This window comes from Microchirus variegatus, assembly GCF_963457635.1.
Source record: "Microchirus variegatus genome assembly, chromosome: 15".
Taxonomy (NCBI): domain Eukaryota; kingdom Metazoa; phylum Chordata; class Actinopteri; order Pleuronectiformes; family Soleidae; genus Microchirus; species Microchirus variegatus.
The window spans coordinates 422,609-432,500 of record NC_139816.1 but is presented as its reverse complement, the minus strand read 5'-3'; positions in this window follow the sequence as shown (position 1 = coordinate 432,500).

Genomic DNA, 9,892 nt, shown 5'->3' with positions numbered 1-9,892 from the left:
ATATAGAGGGTCCTTTTGTCCGCTTTCTGGAGGCTCAGTCTCTCTGGGTTGTGTGGAGTCAGTAGGGGGCCACTCAGCTCACCAACATCAGGGCAGAGGTCGAGATCAGGGAAGCAGTCGAGCTCGTCCGGCACAGCGGCCCCTCTACTGTACTCCACGATGAGGCTCTTCTCCTTTCTAGAGAGCCTCTGCCTCCAGAGCTCCAGAATCCTCTGGGCCATCCTACAGGAGTGAAGATTTAATAAAATCGCCAAAGCTTCAGCGTTGTTGATGTTAGGTCCTGCTGTTTTGATGAGCCCCTCCAAGCACACAGTTTTTGATTTTTTTAGGGCTGCCGTCAGTCCAGGAGTGGCATCAGTGCTGACGTCCAGCCTCGCTCCGTGGATCAGTGGTTCTTTCAACAGCCAGTGCAGAGACTCACACCTTTTCCTTTTGCAGGTAAAAAGTGCCCAGGATTTAAAAACACCCTGATAAAATGGAGGTAAAACCCTTAAATTTAGAAATTTAGAATCAGTTAAAAACAGAGCAGCATCCAGCCCTAGATTATTAACACGTCTGAAGATGCAGCTCGCCGCTCCTCTCCAAACTAAATCTATTGGGCCTGTTAAAAACCTTTGAGTAAACTGGAGCCTGAAGGTGGCTGTTCTACTGGCCAGGTGGATGAGGCCCTGTCCCCCCTCCTCTCTGGGTAAAAACAGCACCGCCTGTGGGACCCAATGAAAACCATTCCAGTAAAAATTGATCATCTTTGCTTGAGTTTGAGCTAAAAAACCGGGGGGAGGGTCCACACATTTAAGGCGGTGCAATAAAAGGGAAGCCACCAGATTATTTAAAACCAGAACCCGGCCTCGATAAGACATCTGAGGGAGCAGCCATTTCCATTTGGCTAATTTTCCTTCTACCTTTTCTGTGGCACCCTCCCAGTTCTTCCTGACCACTGCGTCATTGCCCAGAAATACGCCGAGGTATCTTAGGCCGTCTGTTCTCCAGCTTAGGTTCTGGGGGAGAACTGGGGGGCCGCCACGCCACTGACCAACAGCAAGTGCTTCACTTTTATTCCAGTTTATTTTTGCTTTTGAAATAATGTAAAACGTTTTGGTAATGCTGTTTAAAAAGTCAATGTCATTTTGGTTTTTAATAAAAACAATGATGTCGTCTGCATAAGCAGATAAAACAATGTGTTCATTAAAACCAGGTAAAACGAGGCCATTAATACTGGTTCGTATTTTTTGTAGGAGGGGTTCGAGGGAGAGTGTGTAGAGCATGCCAGAGAGTGCACAGCCCTGTCGGACACCTCTACCCACTCTGAAAGGCGCACACAGACTACCATTTATCTTCAGCAAACTCTCAACCTCACTGTACAACACCTTGATCTTAGCAATGAAACCGGCGCTGAACCCAAACTTTCCCATGGTTTTCCACAGGAAGTCGTGTTCAACGCGGTCAAACGCCTTTTCCTGATCTAGTGAAATTAGACCAGTGTTTAAGCCTAATGAACTGGAGACTTCCAAAACATCACGAATTAGGTAGATGTTATCTACCATAGACCTGCCAGGTACACAGTACGTCTGGTCCCGGTGGATGACCTGCTCCATAGCTCTTCCCAGCCTGTTAGCCAAAGCCTTGGACAGAATTTTATAGTCAGTGCAAAGCAGAGACACAGGGCGCCAGTTTTTTATCTCCTGCAGGTTTCCTTTTTTGGGCAGGAGAGTGATCACTGCCCTTCGGCAGGACACTGGCAGAGAACCCATGACCATGCTTTCGTTAAAAACATCTAAAAGATCCGGAGCGAGAACAGTCCAAAACGCCTTAAAAAACTCGACTGTTAGGCCGTCAATGCCCGGAGCCTTCCGTCCCTGCATTCCCTGCAGAGCGGCGTGAAGCTCACCTATCTGCAGCGGTGCCTCCAGCTGAGAGTTCGTCTCTTCAGACACCTGGGGCACCTCACTGCAGAAGCTGTTGAACAGTTGTTCGTTCTCTTCGAGTTCAGAGGCGTAAAGTGAGGAATAAAATTGGACTGCTCTTCCCCGAATTAGGTCAGGTTCAGTCAGCTCCTGCCCTGTGTCCGAAAGCACTGAAAGGATCGCCTTCTTCTGTCCAAGCTTCTTCTCCAGGCCGAAGAAGAAGCTAGAAGGAGCATCCATCTCAGAGATGTTTTGGACCCGGGACCTGACTAATGCACCGTGCACTTTTGTGTCCAGCAGGTTGGCTAAAGCCATTTTTTTGGATTTGAGGACGTCAATATGTCCTCGATTTCCTGTGGAATCACTCAACGATTCAAGTTCCACTATGTTTATCTCCAGATCTTTAATAGATCTGGTGATGTCTCTGGTGACATTGAGAGTATGCTGTTGACATAGAAGTTTAATCTCTGTTTTCCCGCGGTCCCACCATTGTCTAAGACAATTAAAATCACTCTTTCTTTGTCTAAAAACTCCCCAAAAAAACGTAAAAGCATCTTTAAAACTCTTATCAAGCGTCAAAGCAGAGTTAAAATGCCAATATGCGCTTCTTGGTGAAGTCTTTTTTAAATAAGTGTGACATAAAATCAAAGAATGATCGCTAAAACCAACCGGTAAAATCTTACACAACTTAAACACATTAAAATGGTGTTTAAAACAATAAAAACGATCAAGACGGGCTAAAGAAATGATACCTTCTCTGTGGTGGGACCACGAGTACTGTCTGGAGTCTGTATGCGTCCTTCTCCACACATCCACCAGGCTGTGAGCGTGAACGAGCTGCCTCAGAGCGTGTTGAGAAGCTGGATGCGGCTCTGCATGATTACGATCTAAAAACTCATTTTCAGTACAGTTAAAATCCCCACCCAAGAATAAAAAATCCTCCTGGGAAATGTTATTCAGCTTATCTAAAAGCTTGTTAAATAAGAGTTTTCTCTCTGCACCGTTGTTGGAGGCATAAATATTGATAAAATACACAGTAAAATGATCAAAAACAGCTTTGGCTAAAAGGAACCTCCCCTCTATAACATGTTCGACCTCCAGGGAAACAGGAGAGAAGCTCCTGGAGAGCAGGAGGGCGACTCCTCCACTGGTGTTGGTGCCATGGCTTAAAATAATGTCACCTTCCCACTCTCTGTTCCAGTTTACCTCCATGCTTTCATCACTGTGAGTTTCTTGTAAAAAGAGAACATCAGTTTGTTTTAAACGAGCGGTTTCAAAAATAAAAGCTCTTTTTTTGACGTCTCTGGCTCCGTTAACATTTAAACTCCCCACCTTTAAAAACGCCATAAAGAGTAAGAAGTTTAAAATGCCAAATAAAAACAACTTAATTAAAATTTGAAAACATACTTTTGTCAATGTCGCCATCAAGATGTTTTCTGACTTTGCGTACAAGTTTCCTTAATCTGTACACTTCTTGATCAGTAAAAGCAGACTCCCCTCTGTTCTTCATGTGGAATCTGGCTGAGTCACAGAACATTTCCAGATCAGGGAAGTATTCGTTTATGTTAGGCTGTCTCATATTTTTTGTTTCATAGAGAAACAGGCTAATCATTTTAGCAGAGTAAAACTTTTTTTGTTGACTGCTGCTTAGTTTCAGCAGTGTTGCATCACTGCTGTCAGACATATAATCACCTTCACTGTCACTGTTTGTTTGTTTCTGATCACTCAGTCTACTGCTCTTCCTTTCACCACACACATTATTTGCTTTTGCTTTTCTTTTAGTTGGAGTTGGTTTAGACATCACTGCCTCTTCTACCATCTCCACATCTGTTCGATTATTTTGTTCACTTTCTTTATTCAACTGTTCCTCATTTGTTTTTTCTTTTGATTTCTCACCTACCTGTTCTTCATCTACCTGATCCTCACTTATCTGTTCCTCACTTACCTGATCCTCACTTACCTGATCCTCACTTGTTTTCTCTTTTGATTTCTTATCTACCTGATCCTCACTTATCTGTTCCTCACCATGTTCCTCACCTGCATGTTCATCACCTACCTGATCCTCACTTACCTGATCCTCACTTACCTGATCCTCACCTGTTTTCTCTTTTGATTTCTTATCTACCTGATCCTCACTTACCTGATCCTCATTTAATTTTTCTTTACCTACCTGATCCTCACTCACCTGATCCTCATTTAATTTTTCTTTACCTACCTGATCCTCACTCACCTGATCCTCATTTAATTTTTCCTCACCTACCTTATCCTCACTCACCTGTTCTTTTTGTGCCTCACCTGTCTGTGTCTCACTCACACGCACACCAGTGTCACCAGTCACAACACACTCACCTGCATCCATGCCACTGACTCCACTCTTATCTACATCACCCTGTGTTACACCAGCACCGGTTTTTTCCGCAGCGCTACCGGGTCGCTCAGTCGCAGCTCGTCCTGCGGTCCCGGTCTGCACCGTAGCGATCGACTGCCAGGGCGCGGTCCGCGGAGCGGCAGCGGCTCGCTGCCCAGAGGCAGCGTCGGTGGCATTCTCCCCATCTGAAGCCGCCCCTGCTCGGTTGGGGCAGGTTCTAACTGTATGTCCCTCTTCGCCACAACCAAAGCATTTCATTACCTTGGATGTGGCGAAGAGGACATAATCGCACTCATCTACCTTTACACGGAAAACTAGATCCAAATCAGCATCGCGTTTGTTCATGATCATGAAGAGTTGTCTCCTGTGGGAGACAACATGCTTCAGCAGGGGCGACTTACAGCCGATACTGATCTTTTTAATTGGGGAGACGATTTTACCATGCCGTGAGAGTTCTCGTGACAGAAACTCATCAGAGATAAACGGAGGGACGTTGGATAGAATTACCTTTGTGGCAGGTAGTGACAGAGGCTGGACTGGAACGAACGTGTCTTTAAGTGTGATTCCCATTTCTATGACCCGGTTCGCCTTGTCCACCTGATCTAAAAACAGGACCACCGCACCGTTCATCCGCGCCAGAGACTTGATGCTGCTGTGACCCACGATCTCACCCACAGCCAGACCCACGTCCTCAGTACTGCACGCAAACCCGGCAACAATTTTGATGCCGTGTTTGCGTGTCAGTCGTGACAGGTTGTCACTGCTGACAACCATGTCGGCGTCTGAGACGCCTGCAGCCACGAGGCTGCACACACAAACAAATCACACACACACACACACACACACCTAAACCAACAGTGAACCCCTATAAACACACCTTATACCATTAACTGTGATACTGTACAATATTACCAGACAAAATTAGAGCTAGAGAAGAAATTTGACAGAAAGTCAATCGCACTCTCGCCAGACGCTCCGCACACACTCACTCACTCAGAGAGAGAGAGAGAGAGAGAGAGAGAGAGAGAGAGAGAGAGAGAGAGAGGGAGAGAGTCTCTGAAAGAGAGAAAGACTCAAGGTGACACAGACGATGACTCCAGTGAAGGTAAGAGAGGATTAAGATGGAGGAAGGAGATGAGGGTCAGATATCAGAGGGAATATGGAGGGAGATAAATGTGAAGAAGATGGAGACAGACGTGTGAGGAGAGACTGTGACTGACATGGAGATGGTGGATTATCACACTTTGATGTTTTATACCCAGAGTTTTGTCATTATTCATTTGGGGAAACCTTTATATTTCTTTGTTACACAGTTTGTAATATTTACCCTGAAAACCGTTCCCTCTCATGTTTACCTTGTTGTTGTTGTTGTTGCTCTCTTCTGTCTGCACTAAAGTCCTCTGAGTCTTTCTCATGCTGCGGCTGCTTCTGTGATCACTTTTGTGAGAAAACTGCCAAAAAAACACACAACAGTACGTCAGATATGACAAATGAAAACATTTCTCTCTGTCTTAAAGGTTCTGTGTGTGACACTGAGGAACTATTTATGTATAAATGCAGCCTGAGAAAAGCCTTGTATGTAACTTATGCACTGGCTTTAACCAGGAAGACGTGATGATTACTCTAAGACAGTGAGGGAAGTCCAAAGGGAAGCTCAGCATCTCTGGGAGTCAATGGAGCAGTGAGTGCAGGTGCAGGTCTGTTGGTGACTGGAGGAACTGTGTAAAAGGTGAGTCAAGTCTAGAAATAAACAGCAGCCCATTGAGTTATTTGGTCGGCGTTATTGTCTATTTCACTTTATTTTTTTATCTACAATCCACTGAGAATAGAAGGCGAGCAGCATCTGCTGTGGGTATAAGACGCTATCTATAAGCCGATAATCTGTCTGGATCTAAACAGATCTAAATAGTTTCTTTCTAAAGAGTTCTGCAGCTCTGTGAGTATCATATCACATACAATCATACATCTCCACTTTAATATCCAGATACTTCTTGACATCACATCTCAGTGAACTTTGGACGACCATCTTAGCTTAGAGAGAGAGAGAGAGAGAGAGAGAGAGAGAGAGAGCGAGAGGGAGAGAGAGAGAGAGAGCGAGAGGGAGAGAGAGAGAGAGCGATGGATGGTGGTCTCCTCCACTAAGTGCTCCAGTGAAATATGTGGAGGAACGTTCATGTTGACACACGATTCATCTCCCTCCATATTTGATTCACATCGTTTAAACTTGGCCACGGAAGAAATGATCGCTTTCAGACCACCCACACACACACACACACACACACACACACACACACACACACACACAGCTTACATGTGATGAAGTATAGTCTGGCTCAGTAAACTGATAGAGGAGGAGCTTTTAATTCATGTCAGTGAATGACAGCGTTGCTCAGAGCGAGAAGCAAACACCTTTGGACTCAAAGCTCAGGTTCTGACTCTTCTACAGTCACGACAGAACTGAAGTGTTGGGATATTATATGATTATATTCTCCTGCATGAAACAGCTGGATAAATCAGGATAAATCCACTGTCCACAGTTCTCTTGTATAAGATGATGCAGTTGCTTCCTGTTCTTATATCATCTATGAATAATAGAACCTCAGTTTACTTCAGTAACTTCAGCTTCTAAGCAAACAACCACAGAACAGAGTTAAAGTTCTAATGACCTTAAACATGTTTGATAACATTCAGGATGACGACTCTCTCAGGAATAATCTGCTCAGCTGCTTTATGTGTTTTTCTTTTTGGTTTTGGATTGAACACAAACACTTTCTCTTGCTTCAACAACCTTGAAGTATCTGAGACTTTACAACAACAGGTTCCTCCAACAACTGCTCTTTCATGAGCAACGGCTCAATGTTTATAATAAACCATTCTATAAGACTAGAGACTGACTGAGGAGAAGTCATGTGTTAGTATAGATGCAGATCATCTGGACGCACATCAGATTTGTTTGAAAAGGCTGTTTTCAAATAATAAAGCATGAACGCGTGAGTTCAATCACAACATGGAAAAGCATGTTTCTTTATGCTGAGTCGACCCCAACTCCTGCCTCGAGAAATGACAAAAAGTAAAGTGACCACAGGTGCACAGGACACCTGCTGGACACATGTGACCAACGACAACAAAGGTAACGTCTTTAAATAAACAGTTTTACATCAGGACTGTACTGATTTGATTTAAACTTTATCATAAGCATTATATTAATCCGTTAACGCTTCTAAAACGAGGCTGAAGCGCTCCCTTCCTTTTTAACGTAACGTTGCCTAGCAACTCAAAAACATTTGAGAGTAATCAGAGGCTCCAGAAGCAAGGTCAAATGAATTGAAATTGTGCGAATTAGTGATGTTTAATGCCATGGACGCAGTATGTATATATATATATATATATATATATATATATATATATATATATATATATATATATATATGTATGTAACGGCTTTTGTTATAAGCCCAACATGATCCACTCGGCTGTTGCTTCCATTTTAAGCATCTTGTTGTAAAAGTCATTAGATGCCACGATGACATCACCATCGTTCATAGAAAACTACAACAAAAACATTTGTTGACAAGTTTTCTCCCATCGCTTCTTCTGTCGGTCACTCGTTGGTAACTCATACAAACACCAAAAACACAAACTGTCCTTTTCATCACTGCAAATCCAACGATTCATTCTGTAAATATCTTCAGATGATTTGTTTTGACTTGTTGTCGCATACACAACAGTGTATTTGTGTGACGGATATACAGCACATACATGGTTAATTCAGTGTGTGGATGTCAGACATCCATCTGTGTCCATCATGAGATCAGAACCACATCACACCACTCACCACTGTCTCCATTCTTATTCTAGAGTATTGTTTCCTGCTTTGCTTGACGTCGTGCCACGTTTTTGTTCTCGTCTATTTTGGTCCATCAACTTTCATCATATATACTTCACACCCACACAAACATGTTCAGACTTGAAATAACGTGCCATTAAGCACGGACAGACTCCTGCTGGGGTCCAGGCTGTGGACGTCATGGAGTCGACTCCATTCCCATCTGCCATCTCCAGTTCCACTGCAGCCATGTTACGCCCACTGTATACAGCTAGAAAGAGTGTGTGTGTGTGTGTGTGTGTGTGTGTGTGTGTGTGTGTGTGTGTGTGTGTGTGTGTGTGTGTGTGTGTGTGTGTGTGTGTGTGTGTGTGTGTGTGCGTGCGTGCGTGTGTGTGTGTGTTGCATGCTGCTGTGCTTCTGGGACCAGTAATTGAACTTCTTTATTGGAATGTGTCAAAGTCTCAAAGCTGGAAAGGTTTTTGTTCACTTCTTCTTTGGAGGTTTGTGCCAGGGGAGTAATCAGTTTTGAAATCAGCATGCAAATTGAATCACATCCTGTGAATAAATGTGTGAGCTCTTTGTTTTTATCTTTCTCCTTGAATGATTTCATATTTTGGCAACGCGGCGCCTTCACCTGTTTGCCACATAAAACCCTCCGACACAGGATCATTAGCGCCGGAGCCAGAGACTCTGTGATTTAATGAAATCATTTTAATTACAGGATAAAATAAAAGGTTTGCTGAATCAAATCAGAATGCCCCCGGTTTGTGTGGAGGCTGAAAAGTGTCTTTGCTTTCCCTCATTTTCCTTTGTTCGCTGCTAATTTCACACCTTTAAGCAGGACAGATCGTCTTTGAATATGATCAGATTAAGAAGAAGCAAAGTCTTTTTACTGATGGAGAGCATTTGATATTTAAAGGAATAGTTCAGGTGTTTTGAAACATGTCTGTAGGCAGGTTTTAACACACATGCTCATCCTTGAATTACACTTTTAACACTTTTAAGACTTAGGGCCTGATTTACTAGAGCTTTGCTCGTGCAAAAACGCAAATTTGCGTTGATGTTGATCTACTAACAGGGCGCAACGAGGATTGCGTCTCTCAGACGGGCAAAATAGCACTCGCAACCCATTTAGCGTACTTGCCTTAATGCATATGCAATGTCGGGCGTTTACACGAAATTTTGCGTGAGCTGGGAGGAGAAAACACGCAAAGTGATTTATCGAACCTGAAACTGATTGCGGTGCTTATTTTTGCGTCTACATGCATAGTTTTCTTTGTTTGATATGACAGGTAATGATGGATCTGTGCATCATACCGACGCAGAACAGCGGAGAACATAGATACAGCCCCTTAGATCCCAGTTATCTGCTCATCGCAGAACGTCACCTGTACTTTCAGTTCAGTGGCTTCAAATTTCATTCTGCCCTTCGTTGAGTCTGCGCTTTCTCTTTCTCCATGTTGTCAACCCTTGACTAGCTTAAAATCCTCGTTTAAATAGGGCGGTCTTAACCACTTCTGCGCCGGTAGTCAATTGTGGCGGCAATATGTCGCCCGCAAAACGCAAACCAGCAGCACGCAATTTAGCGCTCTCTATTTGGAATCTTAGCAAATCAGGCTCTTAGGCTGTAGTTTGAGTCGTAAATCACTCTCACCTGAATCCAAAGCTACGTTAGCTCACGGTGACAAAGAGGCTGCTGGGACAAAGACAGATCTCCAGACCAGAGGAAACTGAGGAAAGAAAAGAAAAGGAAACACAAAGTGAACAGAACACACAATCAAACACACACACACA